This window comes from Corvus brachyrhynchos, unplaced genomic scaffold, assembly GCF_000691975.1.
Source record: "Corvus brachyrhynchos isolate BGI_N302 unplaced genomic scaffold, ASM69197v1 scaffold158, whole genome shotgun sequence".
Classification (NCBI taxonomy): domain Eukaryota; kingdom Metazoa; phylum Chordata; class Aves; order Passeriformes; family Corvidae; genus Corvus; species Corvus brachyrhynchos.
The window spans coordinates 1,212,638-1,234,461 of NW_008239756.1; the positions used below are offsets into that span (position 1 = coordinate 1,212,638).

The 21,824-nt window shown below is 46.9% G+C and overlaps 1 long non-coding RNA gene across 5 annotated transcripts in view; it reads left to right on the top strand.

Annotated features, from left to right (window-relative positions):
- The window catches only part of LOC108448694, a 26,420-nt gene extending 4,744 nt beyond the window's left edge, over positions 1–21,676 (top strand). The window contains exons 3-7 of one of the 5 annotated variants that reach the window (XR_001864666.1): positions 1,988–2,117; positions 11,510–11,742; positions 14,063–14,675; positions 17,453–17,805; positions 18,150–21,676. This is a non-coding gene — a long non-coding RNA (uncharacterized LOC108448694). Of the gene's footprint in view, positions 1–1,987; positions 2,118–11,509; positions 11,743–14,062; positions 14,676–17,452 lie in introns of all 5 variants that reach the window. The other 4 variants (XR_001864664.1, XR_001864663.1, XR_001864667.1 and 1 more) reach the window with 4 other exon arrangements.
- Positions 21,677–21,824: the final 148 nt, after the last annotated feature.

Consider the following 21,824-nt stretch of genomic DNA (forward strand, 5'->3'; position numbering starts at 1 on the left):
GCATTCCTGTTCAGTCTCACAGCCAAAAGCAGCTTGTGCAACAATGCCAAAAATCAAAACATGCTTCCTCCAGGATTCAAAATCCACCAGCATTTGAATTTGTCCAGAACCCTGTCTTCACCCCAGCCTGCCTGTCTGTTCTGAGATGGATAAAGAACACAGAGGAAGGAAAGGTGAGTGTAGCAGTCAGCAAGGGGTTTTCTAGAGTTGGGGTGCAATGAGCAACCACCTGTGAGTTCAACTTTAGTTTTCTGGAGCTAAAAAAGAGGGAACGAGTCCAGAGAGACAAGATCACTCAGTGCTTGGGGTTTTCTGTATCTTCTACACACCAGCAGTTGTTGGAGTTGACCCTTTGGGTATCTTGCTTACTGTGGCTGGAGATTTTTAATGTTTGTTTTTCTAGAAGCAATAATTCCAGTGGATGGAAATGCACTTAAATCTTCTTAGGCAATTAACTCACTTGCTTTGGTTCATGCTATTACTGGAAAACACTATCCTTTTCTTTATATTAAAGAGAGATTTGCAGAGAGGAGGTGGCAATGAGACCCTTCAAGTGGGCCAGGAACTGTTCATCTGGCAGGAGTGAGCTGAGCGCTTGCTTGCAGACGCCACACATAAACCATGGAATCACCTTGTTAACACACTTACCAGCAGTCACTTCCCAGACTCCTGCCTGCTCTGGAATATTCATGTGTTCATGGATCATTTTAATGAACTTACCAACATATTCACAAGCTATCAATTGAACACTTACTAATAATTTTTAATAATTATGCTTTGGGATCATCTCAAATGTGATTCCTCGTAAATGTGTTGTAAACATGACACGTCCCCTCTGTGTTTGACCAGCTCAGTTCACAGGGTAAGATGCCTCTGCAAGGTAGGAGGCTCCTTCCATCCCATCCTACCTAGCCCTCAGCCATATCTTGCTCAGCTCTTACCAGGCAGCATATTCTTCTTCCCTGCGTACTGGGAAAGGAGCTAGTAGGAGAAAAGTGCAGAATTTACTGGGTGATGGCTCACATTACCAAGGCAAATGAGTGCTGCGGGGCAGCAGCATGAACAGCCATGGCAGATCCTCGCTGCAAATGTTACAGGGATTTCCAGATGAGAATTAATGGACTTTCCTTGGCTAGCATAGGAGAAAATGTTCTACGTGTGGTTGTTTATTATTTCTGTTACAGTCACTGTTCTTGCTTATTGCTTCCATCTGTTGGCATCAAACTATTGGCTCTTGTCTTATCACTGGGATGTAAACCCTTCACGGGCAGAGAGCATGGTTTGGTGAGAGGCAGAACAAAAGCGACGGAGAAATTTAGGTGTTTAAAGACTGGGGTGCCTTAGAATCAGTTCCAGAGAGGAACTCAGATACTTAATACCCAGAGGTTTCATTTGGGAGGAAATATGTTTGATGGCCTGAAATATTAAATGCGTAAATTGTTACCTCTTAAGTCTTGTGAAGTCATCTGCTGCAGACCATCGTCTCTTCAGCTGGTGCCTTGGGACATCATTGCCTTTGTTGCTCGGGGTTCTCGGGGAACCGATCAACCCAGACCAACTCCTGCTTAAAGACCACGTAAACTCCTACTTGGGCATAAGTTGTTCTGCTAATTCTGCCTTGCTGTCCTTAATGTTGCTAGATTAGACAGGACAGGATCAAGCAGGTCAACTGGGAGATCCAGGATCACTGTGAAAAATAAAGCCACTCTCCAGGCCGTGTCTGCATCCAGTGAAAGAGACAGCGGCTGATTTTGAGGGAGCCATGAGACCCACTGGTGGCTATAAGACTCCACAAACAAAACTCTCTACCCATGCAGACAAGCACTGTCCCTCCACTGCCCCAAGGAATCCTCCAGATTATCCCATGCAGGTGGCACGAGCACTGCCATTTATCCACAGTGGTTTGGAAAACTTGGCAGGAATGGGAGATGCTGCACTAGGCTGTGTGCTGTTTTACAAATTTTAATCCTCACTTTGAATTTTCCAGCAGAATGGGTTTGTTCTGCCTCTGGGCTGGAGGGAAACTTCTTTTCGTTACCCTGGAAACATGAAGACGACAGATCCATCGTTCGTTGGCAAGAGGGAGAGGATGAGAGAGAAGTACGTGACAAAAAAGCGTGAGTAAGAAGGCCTTTCAGAGGTGCCATCTTGATCTGCTGCTTCAAGGCTGGGAGCAGGGGGAGTGCTGAAGGTACCACCAGTGCTCAGGATTCCCCAGCACTTGCTTGGCTCTCCTGTAGCAGCCAACTCACTGGAGTAATTTTGCTCAACTTTGACAATAAAGCAACAGGTGATGGATTAACGTTAATAACTGCTTGCTCCCTTCCCAGCTTGGGCAGCCTGGAGTCAGCTCACACTTTACATCCTCAGGCTCTTACCTCATTTAAACCTAGGGTGTTATGTATGCAGAGCACACCCAAAGGTCAAAGAGCTGCTCTGTGAGGAAATGGCTGAGCTGCTGGACAACAGCTCGTGTCCTGATACTGTAGATGGGAACAGGAGGAATCCAGGCATGCCCACTTGGAAGCCACTTCCCCTCCACAGGGAGCCCATGAGGACATCGAGGCAATCCACCTGATTAAAGTCAGGCAGAGTTTACATCTCCTGGTTAACTGGCTTTGTGAGGAAGGCAGTAGGTTGTTCTTGTCCAAGCAGTCACAAAAGAAGCTGTAACATGCAGTGTGGGAAAACTGACCACGGGCACAAGACATGGGATAGGGAAGGGATTGGGCTCTGTATATCTCTGCTGCTCTTGCAGAGAGCCAGCAGTGAAATGTGCCCTTGGCTCCAGGTGAGGCTGGAGCATTTCTGGGTGTTGTGTCCTTGGTGGCAGCTTCATAACAAACTGGAGAAGTTTTCTATTCTGGATTCTGGAGTCCAGCACAAGCAGCTGGGGGAGAGCTGCAGCTTGCTGTGAGCTATATCCCTTGGTATACACATCCCTACACATCTTGAAAACTTGCTTATTGCTTCCATCTGTTGGCATCAAACTATTGGCTCTTGTCTTATCACTGGGATGTAAACCCTTCACGGGCAGAGAGCATGGTTTGGTGAGAGGCAGAACAAAAGTGACGGAGAAATTTAGGTGTTTAAAGACTGGGGTGCCTTAGAATCAGTTCCAGAGAGGAACTCAGATACTTAATACCCAGAGGTTTCATTTGGGAGGAAATATGTTTGATGGCTTGAACTTAGGGCAGGGATTTGCACTCAGCTCTTGAATTACTTGGTGTCACCACTTGTCCTGGAGGGTATAGGGCAAGGAAACCCACGGTGCCACAGAATCCCTTTTCTTTTGCTGTGAACTAAGAGCTCTGGAGAGGATAAACCACTTCTCAGTGTCTTGGTGAGCTCATAATTAAATTATTCAAATAAAAGAATGTATTTCTGCTCCTCCCACTGAACGTGCAGGAGTTAGATTCAGGAATATTCTTTTTTCGTGATGGAAAGAGCAGGTGGGAAGGATATTGCAATGCAACATTCAGCTGCTTAACACCAGGATATGTAGTTCCTGCCCCACTAAGTTCCCTGTGCTCACCTCCTGGTTCCACACCTTGATGATATAAGTCCCCCTCCTGCACTTTGTCTCCCTTCTGCCCTCCAAAGCACCAGCTCATATTAATCTTCTCTCTCCTTGCTGAGTTGCAAAGTGCTTAAAGGCAAGGTCTCCATTTTCTTGCTCTTATGAAGTCCCCTGTGCTCTCATGGCACTATGCAAATAAATACATGGTAATGAGCAAACACCTCTCATCCACACTGCTCCTGGGGACAGGGAACCTGGGGTTCACCCCAGAGCTTGCAGGAGTGCCAAGGAAAAGGTGTAGAATCACAGAATAGTTTGGCTTGGTGGGATCTTAAAGTGGCCCAAACTTCTGCCACGGCAGGGACACCTTCCACTAAACCAGGGTGCTCCAAGCCCCATTCAACCTGGCCCTGGACACTTCCAGAGATGGAGCAGCCACAGCTTCTCTGAGAAACCTGTGCAGCTTCGTTATCCATCTTCCCCCCTCTCTACCTCACACTGCTCCTCCCTGCTGCCACAGTTTTGCCTTTGTGTCTCCAGTTTTCCACTTGTCACTGTCCTGTGTCCCCATCTTCTGTCACCACCCTGCTTCTCCCAGCACTATTCTGAGAACGGCCTCAGCTCCTCTACAGTCCAGGGAGGAAGAGAAAACTGAAAGGAAGCCTTTCCCTTGAAGAAGGATGATAACCAGCATGGGCCAGGTAAAAGTTGTTGGTTTGGTGGGTATGGGAAGAGCTGCATGTGCTGAGATCTTCAGGCTGCAGTCGCAGCGCAGCTCTGAGCTGAGCTGGATTTTAACCTGCCACTGCCATCTGCGGGGCTGTTGGTGCCAGCAGCAGAGCCCGGCAGTCTCGGGAGGATGCTGAGCTGCGTTACGGTTTTTATCCTCTTCCCCAAGGAAGTTTGCAGTCCCTTTTCTCTCCCTTGCCCTGTTGCTGGAGCAGTGTCAGTGGAGCTGCCAGGCAGAGTAGCAGCAGCAAGAGACAAGTGCAGCAAATGCTGTTTGACAGTGTGCTTTGGATGCATTTCAGGTGAAAACACAAAAAACCCCCGAGCGTGTTTGATCCTGGGTGTACCTGCCTTCCATATTCATGTTCGTGCGCCTCCATGTCATTAGGGGATTAAAGCATCGTTAGCACACAACGAAAGCCTTTGATAACACTCTGCCCTGTGCTCCTCCTTGTCTTTCCTTTTTGCATTTCTCCTGCCCCATCCTCTTTCCTTTTTTGCCCTCTTCTCTCTCTCTTTCTCTTTTTTTTTTTTTTTTAATTAATCTACACTTTTTCAACCTTCCTTATTTTTCTTCCCAGTAATTTAGTGGATGCTGGGGAGTAACACCTCACCAAGATACAATACAGTGGAAAGGACTGATTCTGACTGTTCTTACACCAGCGGGGATATTGCTTTTAGTGTGACAAACTAGAGGCAGCATCACCCAGTGCAAATCCGTGCAGCTGTATCCAAGTCCACAGCAGCTCTGGGAGAGCAGAGGACACTGCAGCTGAGTTGGTGCAAAGAGGGTGGGAAACACAAGCAGGTCCCCGGCGCAGGGTTCTGGTGTAAATCCAGGAGTTATTCCACTGACGTCGGGAAAGCTGCTTCAGATTTACACCAGGAAAGCAGCGATCAGTACGCGGTGTTCAACATCCACTTCGCAACTCGTTACTGAAAGCTGCAGCATTTGGAGCAGCTGCTGTAGAGTGCCAGTAGTATTTTTAATAAGGGTGCTGAGACCAATCTACTCCTGTATGGAAAACGTGACAGCAATTTAGATTGAAAGCCTCTGTTTTCCAGACAGACACTCAGCCAGTTAGTGCAAACAAAAAGGCACTTGTAACTCCAGTCCTTTAATCTTACTCTTTGCTTGGTGATAGATAAGGTGTCTTGACATCAAATTGCACTAATATGGTCCTCTGAAGATTAGCACTGTGGACAATGCTCGTCGTCTGGCTTTCTCTGATATGGTTTCTGAGTGTAGCAAGGTCTAGTGGTCAAAGCAGGGATGCTGGTACAGAAAATGGGCTGTTCTCACACTCCTCCTGCCTCTAACTTCCAGTCTGCCAGTGGCTGACCTTGCCTCTTGGTTTTTGCAGTTGTAAAATGGGCATAAAAGATACTAATTACCAGGGTAGGGAACTCGTTAGGGGATGGCTAATGATTATTGGCTTGAAAATTACAGAGAAGAGTGGAAAAGAAACAGAAGGAAGGTTTTGCAATGAGTGTGGGATGCAGGAACTGCTTCTCTAGAGATCCCAGAGCTCTTTCCTACATATGGTCTCATTCCTCTCGTTTGAACTAAGGGGCAAAAAATATAAGGTCAAGCAATTTGCTCAAGGTCATGTGAGAAGTCTGGAATGAACCCAAGTGTTGCAGGTGCTGCCTGCAGCCCTGGGCTGTGCTGCCTGTTCACAGACAGGCTGTAAAGGCTGTCATCACATGCAAACCCTCCCCATCTGGGATGCATTGGACAGAGCTGGAATCACATCAGCACATCCAGAGCAGCACTGGAAGGGGAGAAATCACTGCGCAGTTGCTCTGTTTCTGGACATCCCATGTAAGGCCAAGGAATGGAAAGCCTGGGCTAAATTCTGCTCTCAGTTTCCTTCCATGTAAACCCAAAGCAGCCTTGGGAGAAAGGTGCAGACTTGCTGGGGTGGGTGTGGGAAAATGACAGGAGCTTGGAGCTACTGTGTAACTTCTCAGGCTCAGCAGTGTGCTCCCTCCACCTTCCTAAGGACTCTCTCAAAAAACCCAGGCATAAAAATCAGCCTGAAGCCCATCTGGATCTGCCATGAGTGTGTGGAGGAGACACTGCCAAGCCCAAAGCCTGGAGCTTTGCTGTTGTTGGTTACTCAGACCACCAGAATGGGGTTGCTGGACTCAGTCCTCGCCCGGAATGAGGCTGCACAAGTTACTCTCAGCTGGGTTCTCCATTCCATGGCACACGTCACCTTTAGAGAAGTTTCCCTGCTTCCATGACTGTGGGCCTGTCCTAGCACCTCACTTTCCATCTCTATGCTTGGCTTTGGGTGGACTAAAAATGAAGGGGACTCACCTGAATTGGTCCCACAACTCGCAGAACTCCCACGCTGCTCAAGGTGCCCTGGAGTCTCCTTTGTGTTCTCTGCTGAGGAGCCATTTCCTGGCCATGCTGCTGAGCCAAAAGGCAGCATCAGGGCAAGGAGGCACAAACACCTCTCTGACACCACACTGTGATTGTCCATGACTCCACTGGCACTGGAGGAGATGGGAGCTGTGGGAGCAGTGTCAGCCCAGCAGGGAAATCACAGCAGCCTCTCCAAGATCAAACTGCAGAAGACTGGGTAAAATGGACAGGGCAAGAGAAAAAAGGAGGAAGACATCTGAAGTCAATTACACTGAGAAAACCCTGCATGAGGTGAAGGAACTTCCCACAGAGCCACGGCAAAAGAAGCAGCTGGAGTGGAGAAGCAGGTGGGCAGCACAAAGGCACGGACCCAGCAAGGGATGCCGAGGAGGGCAGTGGTTTAAACAGGCTTGGGAGAGGATGTGCTGTGGCATGTTGGATCCTGCGTGCTCCTGATGGAGCTCCCTCTGGAGAGGCCTCGTTCAGCATGGGAACAGCCATGGATACATACTGAGTGGGAGGACAGGTAGAAGAGACAGTGTAAAATGAATGAGTAAAAGAGGTTGTCCATCTGTCTTCCCAGTACTGGGACTGGCAACGTTAGGGAAATGTTAGGGAATGGCTGGAGCTGTGCCAGGGGTGTTTAGATTGGATGTTGGGGAAAGGTTCTTCCCCCAGAGGGTGCTGGGCACTGCCCAGGTTCCCCGGGGAATGGGCACAGCTCCAAGGCTGCCAGAGATCCAGGAGCATTTGGACAATGCTCTCAGGGATGCACAGGCTGGGATTGTTGGGGTGTCTGTGCAGGGCAGGAGTTGGACTCAATGATCTCTGTGGGTCCTTTCCAACTCAGAATATTCCATGATTCCATGATTCTGAGACTTATGGTCCTTCCCTTTCAAATACTTCCATGCGAATATAAACAGAGCTCTGCAGCTCCTGGTGCTGCTGTGTGCAGGACCCTCGTGTCAGGCTGCAGAGCAGACAGGCCAGTGACACCAAGCTGTCCCTGAGAAAGCGGGGTTTGCAGCACTTTCCCCTGGCTATGCCAGAGCTCTGTCCCACACCTGGACTGGCCACATCTGACAGAGCCATCCAGAGGATCACGGGGCAGGTAGAGGTGGGAGTCAGAAGGAGATGAGAGGTGAAGGACCAGGAGTGACTCAACATGTGAAGCCTGACAGCTCTGTGTTGAGCTCTGGCCACAGCATGGGGCCACAGAGGGGAACGAGCCCCATCAAATTGAAACTGGGAAGGTTTCCAAAACCTTGTCTTCATGAAGCAGTAGCATGCAGGTTTGCATAAATATCTCTAAAATTCATCAAACAGCTCAAATGAAATACACTAAGGAAGGAACCACTTCTGCATTTAAATTTGTACACAGTTGCTCCAGTGTCTTTGAAATCCAGCGATGCCCGCCCCTCCATCAGCCCAGGAACAAGGTATATTCCAGATGGTTCCCCCATCCTAAAAAACTGCACTGCACAGCCGATTAAATTCTGCTTGTTGTAATTAAGCCCGACACAATTAGCTGTCAAGCAGGGCACTCATCTGTTTTATGTTGCAATCTCTTCAACAGGCAAGGCTGCTAGACAAGATTGTCACTTTTCGAAAAGATTTTCATTAGTTACCCTGGGCTCTGTGTCAGACACTGAAATACAAAAATGTGTTCTGTAGCCAAGTCAGGGAAATTCTCATTTAATGTTCCACACAGTATTATGAAAGTAATGTACTCTGAAAATGAATGCATTTTGGAACATTTTGGAAGAAATGCAATTTGTCTCCTAAGTAATAACTGCATGTTCATGAATTTACTGATTTTTTTTCAATATGCCTTTCATAAAGTTGGGAAGACTTTTTCTGACCTAAAATGAGAGGAAGAGAAATTGTTGATTTTAATGTTAGTCCCCTTCCCTCCCTCTCTCCCTCCCTCTTTCTTTCATTCCTTCTTTATTTTCCATCACTTCTGTGCACTCTCAGTGTAAGGACCAGGCATTGTCCGATGGATGTGGGAGCTTGGCATGGAAGAAATATGTAGCTCAGAAATGGAAAAGACAGGAAATAATTGTGGTTGGTGAGGAACAAGGGAGTTCCATCTTTCCATTACTTTAAGAACAGAGAGCAAGAAATCCCCTGTTGCTCCTCACAGTTCCCCAACCAGAAGACCCAATTACAATTTTCCCAAGTTTGGTGGGATGGTGAATTTTCTGCATTGCTAATGGCAGAGGGTGAGTGGGGGTGAAACACCCAGAGTCGTGGGTGCATCTCACCACCCAAATTCAGATTTGCAGTCAGAGAAAGTAAGTAAATATTCCAAGCTTGTGGAGTCTTCTCCTTTCCTTATAAATAGATGCTGGATTCTAGGACAAACTCTTCAGCTCTCTCCAGTTAGTGCATTGCCTCCCTCTGCTCCAGTTTGTGTAAAATTGTACCTTCAGTTCCAGTGCTGAAGCATCCATGACTGCATTCGGATCCAAAGGCCTAAACTGGGGATCTTGCACAGCCAGGATGATGAGAAGCAGAGCTGAACAGCCACTGAAGTAGTGGCTGAGCTTCCGTCAGAAGAGAAATAGATGAGTCAGAGTTACTGGGTTCAATTGGGCAGGAATTTGGTAGAAGGGAAAATGAAAAACCAGATTAATGGCAACAAGTTGGAAAATAAAAAGAAAGTGGATGGGCAATTACAGTAATAATTGAGACAGCAGTCATTAACTGGCATGAGTGAGCTCAGCAAACTTCTGCATGGACTTTAATAGTTGCAGTATGACGTGGTTCAGGGTTGGGTGAGCAGCAGGGCTGAGGCGATGGTGTCGCTGCATCCCTCCAAGGGTAGAAATTAATCTCCTCTGATCTGTGATTGCCCCACACTTGTGTACTCCTGTATGCCCTTGAACAGGAGCAAGTAGAATGGCATATACTACTGTCTTGATATGCCTGTACAAATTGGGGTTGTCAGTTTATATGTTGAGATGAAATATAGTTCTCAGGTCATAAGAAGTTATGTGCTGAAGTTGGAACCCTGCTGTGACAAGCATTACCCGGCTTTGTTTGCTGCCTGTTACTGGCCATTAACTCCCCAGGCAGACTCTCTGATTCAGAATTCAAGTGGCTTTAATCAGGCTGCACTTACTCTCCTCGGGAAGGAATAAAGTTCATTCAAATTAACACCACTTTATATCCAAATAGGAGCACCCCCACGTGAAGTTCAGTGTGTGTTTTAAAGCCTTGCCTTTCATGGCACCCCTTTTCCTCACTCGATTTCCTTTACAGTGAGGCCTTTCCTTGAAAAAAACCTCACATTTTCCCAGGAGCAGTTCTGGAAGTTGTCTCATTCCTGCCCTGGGTGTCTGCACAGGGCCGGGAGCTCAGGGCTGGAGTGGAGCCCAGTCCACTAAGCAGAAGGAAGAGCAGGAAAAACTCCACAGGAGCATGAGACGTAGCAAATAACAGCAGAGGGGCGAGCAGGAAAACACTCTCTTAATTGAGCTGGGGAGAAGAAGGAGCACTGGTGATTACAGGGCTTGCAGATCTTTGTTTAGGAGAGCTGTGATCCTGCGATCCGTCCTGTCGCACAGAAGCAGCCACGGAGCCCTTGGGCAAGCGCCATGCCGGGAGGAGCTGAGGCAGAGCGGCTGTTTGCAGAGCGTGTGGGGTGCAAGGCTGTCTAGCTGCTGCTCCAGAGCTGCTCTCAAATGCTCCAAGCACTCCTGGTCCAAAGAGCAGAGTGCCAGGGCTTTTCCTCTCTGGCAGGTTCCCCCACTGCTGCAGCCAGGGGCAGGATGACCGTGGGATAGCACAGATCAAAGCAAGGCTCTCTCTTGTGTCCAAAATGCTGGTCAGACAATGGTCCTATACACTGTGCTGTGCAGGGATGGGGCAGAACACTGCAGAGTCACAGCCCGTTTGCCACAATGACAATGAGTAAATCTGAGACGTGGGAGAGCCCAAGGGTCTGTGCTCAGCTGCACGGGCACGGGTGCCATTTGACCAGGTCTCTGGACATCTGCTCTCCACCCTGAGCTACTGCTCCAGCCCAGCTGCTGAAGCTTTAACATTCCAGGCAAATGGCTCATGTCTTTTTTTACATTGGGATGGAGTGCCCGGGCACAAAGAGAGGATCTGTGAGGAGCCACAGATGTATGGCAGCTCTGCTCCAAGTCCTCTGGCCGCCTCCTGTGCAGGCAGGGATGAATCTGGCAGATCCTGCCCTCAACACCCGGCTTCTCCCGCAAGCTGCTCACTCCAGGTGGGCCTGGGACCCCCATGGGTCCCTTCGGCTGGCGCTGGCACCAGAGGGATGCTGGCTTGGCTGCTGCATGTCAGCACATAGTAGGCATGTGGTCAGGCACTCTTGGCTGGCTGTGACTCACTGATTTATTGCAAATAGCTTTGGGCAGAGCTGCTGTGATAACAGCAAAAACCAAATCCCCAAAAATGCCTTCCCACTCCATCCTTTAGCTGGATGTGCTACTGGCAGGGGCTTTGCCAGCACCAAGTGCAAGGAGCTGCTCACGGGGTGCAATGAAACCCAGCTTTGATTTTTTGTGTCTGTTTCACCCTTTACTCCCTCTATTCATATTTGTCAGCAGGATTTCCTCCCTTCCCAGGTAATCAAACTGAGGGGGATTTTCCTTTTTTGTGTTTTAATGATGGGAGACAAGTCAGGAAGAGATCACTGAAGGAAAAAGGCCTCCAGGTACTGGTATATAGCTGCAGGTGCCTCCCTTCTCCCCACGCTGATGCTGCTTGCTGCAGGGCTGGCAGCTTCCTTTGGCTTCTTGACTGGCTTTGGTTTGGGATGGCACATAAGCAAAGCTGCAGCACTTAGCCCTGTGAGTTCCAGCCTGTGCCTGAGGAGACTCACAGCCCTTTTTCTTCCTCCTCAGCATCTCCCTGATGAGGGCCAGAGAGTCCTGGTTTGGCACAGCAGACCGTCAACCAGAACACACTGCACAACTCCCTGACACATTCAGAGCCATCATTAGGTCTCACTGAAACTCCACACTGGTGAAGGTTTTATCACAGTGACCTCCTACAACATCACAAACCCCAAACTATCACCCCCGTTCTCCAAAAAGAACGTGAAGAGATGGATGAGCAGCTCTCTGCTGTCTTTCAGGTGAGCAAATTTAAATATGTAAGTCTGCCTGGCAGTTTCAATTATTATTTTTTTAAGTGTGCTACAAGAGAGAAAAAAAAAGGTATTTATCACAAAAGATTACTTTGGGGAAGGGAGAGGGAAGGACAGGGGAACACTAGAATGTTTTATTTATGGGAAAACTGCAAATTACCTTAATAAATTCCTTTACTAAGCTGTGTCAGCTACTAAAACATTGTTCTTTGTGGGTGAATAACTTTTAATTTGAGTGTTCTAGTATTCAGCAGAGTGAGGTAATGGATTAGCAATTGCCTGTATTGTAAATGTCATCTTGGCATAATTAGGGTGATTATTGTTAACCAGTGGAGTTTAGTATTTATCTGTCACTGGGTGAGGGAATATAACAAAGCCCCAATTAGTTATAAATGGTGGTGGGTGGTGGGGATGGAACAGCCTTGGAAATGCTATTTTTGTTTTAAATTTATTTCAGTGTTTATTTGGTTTTAACATTGGCATTAATGTGATCTCCCCCGACTAGAGGGGTGGAGAACCATGTGCACATATAGATGTCATGTGTGTCAGGGCAGGAATTACAGCAGAGAAGGTGGCAAAAGTGGGATCAGCTCTTCAATTCACTGCACAGGGCAGAGGTTGCTTGCTTGTGTAAACTGTCCTCCACTGTGCCCAGCTGGGAACACACGTAATCCCTGAATCCATCCGGTATTGCAGGCTCAAGAAAGCATCAAAAGGTGTAAGAAAAGCTTTTTTAACTGACCCCATCCTGATGTCTCCTTTCCTGATCCACTCACCTTTGTCCCTGTGTCCTAATGGCTTTAAACTGCCAGAGAACAGGGTTAGATTAGATATTAGGAAGAAATTCTTGGCTGTGAGGGTGGTGAGGGCCTGGCACAGGTTGCCCAGAGAAGCTGTGGCTGCCCCATCCCTGGAAGCATCCAAGGCTGGGCTGGATGGGGCTTGGAGCAACCTGGTCCAGTGGAAGGTGTCTGCCCATGGCAGGAGGTGGAAAGGGATGAGTTTTAAGGTCCCTTCCAACTCCAACCATTCTGTGATTCTTTGCCTTCGAAGCCATATTTGCTCTTCAAATGGCCAAATGAGCATTTGATCTGTGTAACAATCACTCCCTGGGAAATGGGAACAGAGAAGCAGCAGAAGTTTCCATCCGTAGAAAGGGGTGTTAAGCTACTGGAAGATATCAAACATTGCCCCAGTTTACAGCCATCTGTGGTGCCTCTGCTCCCTCCCGTTCCCAAACACCTGCACCCACAGGCTGCAGTGCAGTTCAGGTAGCCTTTCCAAACCCAGCCCTCAAAGCTGCCTGTCGGGGCTGCATTGCTGCCTCATCACCTCTGATGGACACCAGCACACCCAGGCTCAGTGCCAGCACCAACTTGAAAGTCTTAATTCCCATTTAGGCTCCTCACTGCCCATTCACTTCTCCCAGGGCCCTGTATCTGATAGTCAAATGGATACTTCGAGAGGAACTGATCTGAGTTCAGCTCTGCAAGGGAAGGGATGCAAAACCTTATTACAGCAGCTGTGAAGCAGTTTTCCCCTTTGGAAACCTCATCTCCTTTCGCCCCAGGGCAGTCAGCAGCTGGCTCAAGGCTCCAGGGTTAATGTCCTTTGCGAATACTTATCTGGCCTAATAGAACTGGGGATATTGCTATCAATCACAGATATTTCAAATCCTTCCTCTTAATCCTGACAAGCTCTTGCCCTTAATAACTTCAGTGGGACTTTTGCCAGAGCAAAGACTGTCAAGTCAGATTCTCAAACTAAATGAAAAGAAAAGCAGGAAGGGAAGTTCAAGGTGAGGGTTTGGTGGTTTTTTTTTTCCTTTGTGCTTTTTGTGGATGTTCATAGTTGGAAAACTGGGGTTTTTTTCCTTGTGATTATCTAAATGATGGATGAGTCAAACATCCTGAGAAATGTTTCCAGATCCAGGCACAAATGACAGAGGATGAACTGAGCAAAGCCATCAGAGGCTGAGAAAAGAGAGAGAAAGAAGACTTACAGAGCTGATAGGGAAATAAAAGACTCAGTGGGAAGAAGGAGGTTTCAGAGGAAAGCAGGGATCATGTGCTTTGTGAAGCTTACACACAGAAAGAGCTGATACATTTTTAATTAATGGTTATTTAAGTACATCGTAATAATCTGTGGGTTTAGGCTATGTCAGACAACAGGTTGCTTGTGGCCACAGTATCTTGGGTGGGAGCTCTTTAAATTCTTTGGAAATCTTTAGCAGTGCTCTGTCTCCTGTGCACAGATTATCTCAGTTTTCTTCAAAAATGACAGGGATATTTCTGTACTCTGTCCACAGCACAAAACCTGGAAAATATGAAGATGGGAGCCAAAAAGCAAATAAAGACTTGGTTCTTGTTTTAAGATGTTCTGTGATTGCTGGAGATGCTCCTGTGCTAGAGAGGGAAGAGGTTTGATCGATGGCCACGGGGTTCGGAGGAAGCACTGCTGATAAGTTCTTGTCAGGATATGAGCCACAGGAGACAAGGAGCAGCAAGAACAGGAGATTTGAGCCACTCTTAGGAAGAATTACCATTTTTCTGCACCTTTTCATAAGTGCATAAGAGGCCATGGGATCCCTCTGGGCACCAGAAACAGGACGGCTCTTTCTCTGCCCAGCCCAGGACCAGGTGAAGTTTGGCCAATGAATATCCCCTGGGGGCTCATACTCCTCTAAATCCAATCTAACCCTGAACTATTTGTTGTCTCCCAGTGTGCAGAAACTCACCTTTTCACCCAAGGAAGGAACTGATGTCACCACAGGAAAATCTGTGACATCTCTGGGAGGATCTGTGAGCCTGTGGCCACAGCAGGGCACAACTGCAGCAACCAGAGTCTTGCCAAGAAAAACAGGAGTTGAGCTGGTTTTGGAGTGGGTGTGACTTGGATTTACTCCTCAAAAGATTGCAAAGGTACTGCTTCCATTGGAAACCACATAAAATCTGTAAATACTCAGTAAGCCTAATTTATATCCCAGTTATACCTGAAACAAGCCTGTAAGTCCAAAGTTTGGGGGCTTTTTGCAAATGCAGCCAGAGTTCTGCTATTATTTATTTAGATGCATCTGGGAGTTCACCAATTTGCAGTGATTTGCCAGTACAAATATTTTTCAAAGAAAAAGGTTTCCCCCCTTCTCTGTAAATATTCTGCATCTGGCCTTTGTGAAAAAAAGAAAGATGTTTCAGTCAAAGTAGGAAAAATATAAAAATCTATAAGCATTTTATAGAACTCATCAAATACAATTTTAGTTTAGTTTTACAGAGAATCAGGACTTTCTATCCTCTTCAGCATCTATGGGAAGGTCAATATTACTCCTGTAAAATCTTCAGCAAGGTTTTTTACTTGGCCATGTCCACTTTCCATGGAAAGTCAATAGATACACTCAGAGCAATTCCTGAACAGAATAGGAGAGATGGAAAGGGAATTTTTGAGAGGTTGAGCTGTGAACTGAAACAGAATCTAATTCCTTGAAGGCTTGATTCAGCCCTACTGAGAGATGGGAAATTGCTTCACTAGAAGCAGGAGCTGACCTTCACTGAGAGACAAGCCAGGATCTGGAGGAGCCTCAACTGCTTCACACAGGCCCAGACACAGCAGCTGCCACCTCCTCACCCTGCTCCATTTGGATCACGGCGGTCCCCGTGAGAAAACAGAAATTCCTCATAATGAATGGAGTGGGAGGTTTGGCTCAGCAGCACCACTTAACGCTTGATAATCCCTCATCCCAATTTGCTCCAGTTTATTAGGCATCCCTGGAAGCAGGCGTGATGCCATGGAAACATGATGGCAAGTCGAGCTGTCAGCTCGGGGCCTCTCTGTCAAGGGGTTCTCCAGGGACAGCAGAGCTGGCACCACACAGGCACTTCCCTCTCCTCTTCCCGGCTCCATGTCAAGTGTGTGAAAACATCCCCACGTTGCAGCCAAGAGGGACACTTTTTCATCAAGTCTGGAGGGAAAAACAAGCCAGCCATGTCTGCAACTGTCAATGCCAACAATCCTCCTGTAATAACGGCAAAAATCCAATATGGGCAGAAAGGGGCAGACAAAAGTGGCTGAATTAAGCTGCTCACATCTAGAGGGACCAGAGGGAAGTGTTGCTTCCCTCCCCCCAGCCCTTCCTTTTCAGTGTTGCCACTTGGCTCAGATAATTCACTTTTAATAGTCTGGTTACAAATGAGATTGTGAAGGAAGCATGTGGCTGAGAACAGGGATTTCTGAGTCACATTCTCATTTCCCCCTCATGCCTCCTAGGCCTTTAATAAACCTCAAAGAGACATTAAGAAAACACTAAGAACTCTTTATCTGCTGAGATTTGGGAACTGGTACAGCAAGCAGGCAATAATGGATTCCATGTATTTGCAATACATCCCTGAGGCAGTGGCCGAACAAGGGGGACAGGAAGTTCAAGTGCTCAGGACAGAGACTGCCCAGATCAGGAGGCTGGAGAAGGATGGAAAGCAATGTCTGAAGTTGGGTGAACATGGTTTCTCAGTCTCTTGGGAAGCTTTCAGTTGTGCTCACGCCTCATTCCCTGGGAAACCCAAGGGGAATTAAGTAGCTGCAATTTGTGCTTTGAGACATCTTCCACATCACCCCCAACACGTGCCTGTGTCACTGGGGCCAGGTTAAGTCACAGCAGGAAAAGGGAAGAGAAAAGGGGCCACATCCTACCTCTGCCTGTAACACCAGTTCAGCAGATAACTGCAGGTAGCAGGAAAATCAGATGCAAGGAATGAAGAGGTAAATGTCCCCCCAAGGCAAAGAAATCAATGCAAAAATCAAGTAGAAGTTAAAAACACGTACACAGAACTAATTACAGAAAAAGAGCTAAGCCTGGAGTGGATAAAAGTCCTTGCTGAAGGAAATGGCTCAACCAGGTAAATGGAACTGTTGGCCTCAATGGCTTGGGTTATTTATTTTTTCTCTTTCTTCATGTAGGTCAGATGTCTTCCTGAGGGGGTTTCTCTTAACCTCCCTCTTAGGTTCTCAATTACACACTCAACACAAATTAACAACAACAACAACAGATAATAGAACAGTTAGAGCAAAAGAACCTCAGAGGAAAACACAGTGCACTTAGACCAGAGCAAATAGGAAAGGGTTCAGGGGAAGGAAAATCAATGTGGCTGATATTTATTACACTCTTTATGGAGGGAGATGGGACTCAACCAGAGCCCATTTAGAGTTCTGTTCCACTTGGATTTTGCCATAAACAAAAGTAATGAGTCCAGCCCTTCGTTGCACTTTTCTGCCCAGCACATTTTAATTAGGGTTAAGAAAATACACAGGGAGTGGGGGAAAAAAGAAAAGAAAAAGTAAAGAGAAAGAAAAGAAGTGATAAAAATCCTCACCTAATTCATAATTTCCTGTCAGTTCTGCTCAGGCTTCAGCTGGATCTTCCAAAAGCAATATTCCCTTTCATTTGGATTGGGTAGTTTCTCTTCAAACAGCCTTTTGATGCCACACATGAAGAGAAAACAACCAACCATGAGCAGGGAGGAGAAAGGGAGATAAAGAAGGCAAACAATGCAATATGTATGGAATCTAACCCAACATAGCATCCCACACTGGGAGGCAGGGACTGGTCATGATGACTGTAATTCAGCACGAGTGGGAACAGCACAGAAAAAGAAAGGGCAGAGAAAAAGCACATTGTGAGTAATCAAATCCTCTTTGCTTTCACCCACAGGTGTGCCCAGACACACTCCAAGCCATGCAGCAGGACTGCACGAGACCCTCTGTGTGTGCACACACACTTCAGGGGTGTCTCCACGATCCCCACGAGGGATTCGTGTCCTGAGGCGTGGGGCACAGCAGAGGGTGTTGTGCTGGCTGCTGTGGAGCGGGTTCTCACTTACTCTTCCCCATGCTGACTAGCATGTCAAAGTCAAATGTGTTTGCATGCAAGTGTCTGCAGTCACCCACCAAATGTGTTCTCCCTGCTTGATCCATCCAATTACATGACTGACTGTGCCCAGACTCAGTGGAGATTGATAGCGTTGGGATTGGACTGCGGTCAAGGAATTGGAAATCTGCTTTGAGGTGAGTCCTGCTTCAAGTATAGCTCAAATTCAAATTATTTCAGTTGTAACAGAGAGGGGGAAGAGAAACAGAGTAGGTGAAATAATAGCTACTGTCTAGCTAAGATAAGCCAGGCAAGACAAAATATTAATTCTGATTCTGTTAGCACACCAAACAGAGAGACATGTAATTCCATCCACCTGTCCACATCAGAGAACATTACTGTCACTGATGGTGCATAATTCAGGGATGATAAATCAGTAAAACCAGGTAGAAATGGTAACATTCCACTATTTGATGCATTGATAATAAGCCTGTCCGAGAAATCGAGGTTCTCAGAGTTAGTGGCTCACATTTCTTTGCAGGTGGAGGTGTGGGTTGGCTCTGAAGCTCTCAAGGTTCACAAGCCTCACTGATAGTGGAGAACATTTCCAACCCCCTGCACAAGCCCAGCACCAGGCTGAATGTGACCCATCTCCTCAAGCTCGTGCCCATGTCCATGTCCATCACTTGCTCCAAAGGGTGGATGAGATGGCTTCAGACCTGGAGATGGAACCCTGCCCTGCTATGCTCTGCTGGCTGCCAGCTCTGCCAGTGACTTGCTGTGTCATCTTGAGCAATCACCATGGCTAGATACAGCCCCTTCCTATCAGATGGCTCATCCAGGTGCTCTCATTAACCTCACTAGCTAATGAGCCAAAGCCATCACGCAAATCTGTTGATGAGGCTCACTTGGAGTCTTAGAACACAAGTATTGCTCCACCAGCCCTCAGTATTCCATCCAACACGATCAAAAGTCTCTTCCTAAGGCTTGCCAGCACAGCAGGGGTAAAAGGAAATTGGACTGGGCTCACTGCTTGCTCGGAAACAGAGGTTTTGCAGGTATAACATGAGGAGTTCAAATCAGCATTGAGACGAAACTGTTCCCTACTGTATGAAATTAGAGCATTTCAGAAGAAGGGCACAACCAGTTTATGGAGCATCCTCAGTTTGTCATTTTCCCTGCTGCTCCAATCACTTTGGTCTACCCTGGAGAAGTATAATCACCACCAAACACAAAACAAAGCCAGGAAAAAAAATCTTATGGTTCAGGGAAGTAGGGAAACCTGCGACTCAAGCTGTGTCTCTGCAGGAACTGGAGAAAGCTGCAGCTTTCTGCAGCTACCTGGAGCTTAACTGCCACTTAAAGGAATTATCTTCTGCCTTTATCCCTAAGAAAAACAACTATTTGTAGGGAGCAGACAGACAGACAGGGAAGCACATTGGAAATTGCTTTGTAGACCTGCTTCCTCTCCTTTCCCCTTGATCAAAGTGACAGAAAATAGAAACAATAATTCAGTCAAGAGCAACAGGAAAGAGAAGAATTGCTGGGAAGAGCATGAGCTTCCAGAAGCTGGAATAGGAAAGGCCACTTCCTAGCATCTCCTGATCTCGTGTTCCTTCCTCAAGCACCTGCAGCTGTTTGATGGCCTGGCCCTACATCTTGCCAAGGACACCCTTCCTACGTCACCTCTCAGTGTACCTTGTGTTGCTTTTGGCATTATCACAACTAATGTTTTTAGGGAATTTTCCCAGCATTTGATAGTCCAGTGCCTTCGCTGGGATTCTGCCAGGAAGAGTATTTCTTCTCTCCTTTTAAGAGAAAAAGCAGCTCTGTCCTCTTTCATATACACCAGGAATAACTCCTTGCTGAAATGAGCTCCTGGCTGTGGGAGAAAGGCACTGCACTGACAGGCCTGAAAACTGACAACCCACTATTAAACTACAAAAGAGTCACCTCCCCAGTGGTGGTGGTGGCCTGGCAGCAGGAGACTCCTCTCTTCCAGCATCCTTTTACTGTACTAAAAGCTTCAGAGGAAGTTGTAAGCAGCCAGAACTGAGCAGATCTAGCCAAATGTATCAGGAGCTTAAACCCTGGCTTAACCCCGAGTTGTGCTTTCTCTGCCCTCTTCATTGTCATACAGCCTCACCTCATGACTTTATGTCCAGAGTCTGAACACCTCTCTGAGCACTTGGTAATGAGCTCACGGCTAGACCAAGGCTTCAGTTAACTCATTTTTGCTTTTTTTCTCCTTTTATTCTCCATGTTAGTGCCTCATTAGTCTATGGGTGGTTCTCCTCACTCCCACATCTACCTTGTGTCCCTGTCTCTTCTTCATCCGAGCACATCTGTACACATCAACCCACAAACACTATCTGTTTCATTCTCAGCATTTGGCTTTTGAGCATTTGCTTTCAGAAGCACTAAAATAATCTAAAATAATCCAGACTCTTCCATGGCACCACATTCTCCACTTCACTATCAGCAAAGACTTTATATTTAATTTTTTTTCCTTTTTTCACTGTGGAATATTTTAATTCAAACCACCCAGCATTTCCTGCGCATGCCCTGGGAGGCAGAGCAGGAGTGGGAAAGGCCTCAAATTAACAGCATAAAAAGGGAGTGATGGAAGAACGGCACTGGGCCAGGAAGACTTGATCTAGACATTCATATCCCAAAGAATAAGCTTGTGATTTTAGAAAAGTTAATTTTTTTTTTTTTTTTTTTTTTTTTTTGAAATAACGTACTTCCTGCAGTAACTACTCCCCTGGTCAAAAAGCTTCGTTTCTTGCTTTCATTTTCTTGTCTTTGATCCTCAGCTCAGGTATATCAGAATCTTTTTACAGAAGTCAATAGAGATGCATCTGCTTATGCGAGCTAAAGATCTGGCCCAAACCTCAGTCTATATTACAAACAACTTTCAAAGAGATTCTTGGCAAATGAAGAAGGGAAAATAAAAGTCTTTTTGTACTGTGAAATTTCCCAGGAACAAAACAAATGCACAGTCAAAACTATTCAAATGACATTTCAGGAGATCAGTCACAGAATCCGTTAATGCATTTCTTTCTAACAAACGGAGTGTAAGTTTACTCTGGGCTTACAGGCTAACCTGTTCTATTGCCATCACAGGCAAACCTGATTTCTGCCATAAGACCCAGCTCAGTGTTCACAGAGTCTCTGTGAGGAAATGGACAGGATTCTGCCCAATGTAATAGGGTTTAATTAGAAGAATAAATAAGAATCCTATCAAAGTTGTATCAGCTCTTGAAAGCACGTTACATACATACGTAAGTAAGTCAGGCATATACCCACCAAAAATCACTCGATTTTTCAGAATATAAGATCAGAATCAAGTGTAGGGTCTCACATCCATACTGGAATAAAACAGTGCCATTCCCTGGGGTAAGCAGTTCTGAAACCAATGTGACTCAGTAAAACTCTGCACAGCACAGTCAGTCCACAGCATTTATAGCTAAAGCTTGTAGCTACAAGCTTGGGCCTGATCCCCCACTGCATGGTGCCGACAGTAAATTATAATTATTCCCACTTTTAAGGTCCTTGCCTAAAGAGTTTTACTCCTATAAACGCAAATAGCTGCCCCCCATCTTCTTGTATTGCTGGAGCAGAAAATGTCTCTGCAATTGTGATTCTCTCTTGACTCTATTTGGTGGCCCCATTACATCCACTTCAATACCAGCTTTATTCCCATGTGCACGTGGATCATTTACAGGCAGTGAGTAAAGACTAGTGATGCAGCTGAGACTCTTCAAGGAGGCTGGAAAATTGACTTTAGCTGGTTCCCTAGGATTACGGATATTTGCAGTCCTGTGCAAGCCCTCTGGAGCAGAGAAGACTGAAGGGAGACTCCTTGGGGGGCTGCACCTTCCTTCCAGGTGGAGACAGAGGGGCAGATGCTGAGCTCTGCTCTGGGACCAGGAACAGGACTGAGGGAAAGGCTGGAGCTGTGTCAGGGGGTTGGGATGGATCTCAGGGATAGGTTCTTCCCCCAGAGGGTGCTGGGCACTGCCCAGGCTCCCCAGGGAATGGTCCCGGCCCCGAGGCTGCCAGAGCTGCAGGAGCGTTTGGACAGCGCTGCCAGGGATGCCCAGGGTGGGGTTGTTGGGGTGTCTGTGCAGGGCCAGGGGCTGGACTCAGTGACCCCTGTGTGTCCCTCCCAGCTCAGGACATTCCATGATTCTGTGATTCTATGACTGCATTT